The sequence below is a fragment of the Silene latifolia genome, chromosome Y, assembly GCF_048544455.1.
Source record: "Silene latifolia isolate original U9 population chromosome Y, ASM4854445v1, whole genome shotgun sequence".
NCBI lineage: Eukaryota > Viridiplantae > Streptophyta > Magnoliopsida > Caryophyllales > Caryophyllaceae > Silene > Silene latifolia.
Genome location: NC_133538.1, coordinates 59,503,794 through 59,505,318, shown reverse-complemented (window position 1 = coordinate 59,505,318; position 1,525 = coordinate 59,503,794). Strand labels below are relative to the sequence as shown.

General features: G+C 38.6%; 1 non-coding gene across 1 annotated transcript; it reads left to right on the top strand.

Moving 5' to 3' along the window:
* Positions 1–706: 706 nt before the first annotated feature.
* LOC141635091 (small nucleolar RNA R71) lies at positions 707–813 on the top strand. The gene has a single exon (XR_012539797.1). It is a non-coding gene; the product is annotated as a small nucleolar RNA R71 (small nucleolar RNA).
* Positions 814–1,525: the final 712 nt, after the last annotated feature.

Sequence of the window (1,525 nt, the reverse complement as noted above, 5' to 3'; positions counted from 1 at the left end):
ATCCTTTTGCATTTGAATGAAAAATTCTTGTTGGTTCTTTTGCATTTGGAGGACCGCTTTTTGAACATAAAAACCTTGGTCATTTGTTTGATTGTATGGAGTTTGGTTTTGATAACTTTGGTTTTGATTGTAAAAGGGTCTTTGAGCTTGGTTTCTCATTGGAGGTGGGGTGTATGTTGTTTGAGGGTTTTGAACATTTTGGCTTTTGTATGAGAGGTTGGGATGGAATTTGGTGTTTTCATTGTAATAGTTGGAATAATGGGTACCACTCTTGTATGCTTGGAAAGCGTTCACTTGTTCACTTGTTCCCCTACATTCACTTTGGTCATGTCCCAAAGTTCCACAACTCTCACATACTCCATTTGGAATTGATGAAGATGCCACCATGGCATTAACATGTTGCTTAGGTGATTTGGAGGCTTCTTCAAGCTTAGCCATACCCTTTTCAAACTTCAAATTAATGGTATCAATATGAGCACTAAGTTGAGCACCCAATTGAGTAATAGAGTCCACTTCATACTTTCCTCCTCTAGTAGCCATACGAGGTCTACTATATTGTGAGTTATGGACCGCCATTTCCTCAATCTTGTTCCATGTTTGATTATCATCAACTTCGGTAAACATACCATTTGATCCCATATTGAGAATGTTTTGGGAGTCTTCATATAGACCATTCCAAAATTGTTGTACAAGGAACCACTCGCTAAGTCCATGATGTGGACAAGATCGGCAAGTATCCTTGAATCTCTCCCATGCTTCATACAAAGATTCCTCATCCATTTGTTTGAACCCGGTGATTTGGGCTCTCAACATGTTAGTCTTCTCCGGAGGATAGAATTTCTTGTACAAAGCAAGTGCCAATTTCTTCCAAGAGTGAATACCAAGAGTAGCCTTATCTAGGCTCTTTAACCATTGCTTCGCGGAACAAATCAAAGCAAAAGAAAATAACACCCATCGAATTTGGTATTGAGTAACTACGGTTTGAGAAATCGCATCACAATAGTCAAAAAAAGTCTCCATATGAGAATGAGGTTCTTCACTAGGCATCCCCCCAAATTTACTTCCCTCAACTAATTGTATAAATGCGGATTTTGCAATGAAATTACCGGTTAAATGTTGTGGTGTGGGAGTACCATTTGGTAGGTTCTCCTCGGTTGGTATGGAATGTGATGAGAATTTAGGCATTGTGGGTTGATTTTGTGGTTGGTTATGTGTTGGGTTATCCTCTCCTCTTGCAAAAGGGTTGATGAACTCAATGTTATTTGGTTGAATGTCCACAATCTCACCAATACCTCTCAAAGTATTTCTAGCAAGTCTTCTATTGTTGGTCAAAGTTCTTTCAATTTCAAGATCAATGGGTAACAAGTTACATTTTGATCTCCTAGACATGCAAAATATCAAACAACTTGAAAACAATTAGAAAAACCCTTGAGGAGTTTGACTTCCCCAAGGTAAAGAAAGATACAACTAAAAACAATCAAAGAAAATCAAATCAAGTTAACACCGTACCCGGCAACGGCGCCAT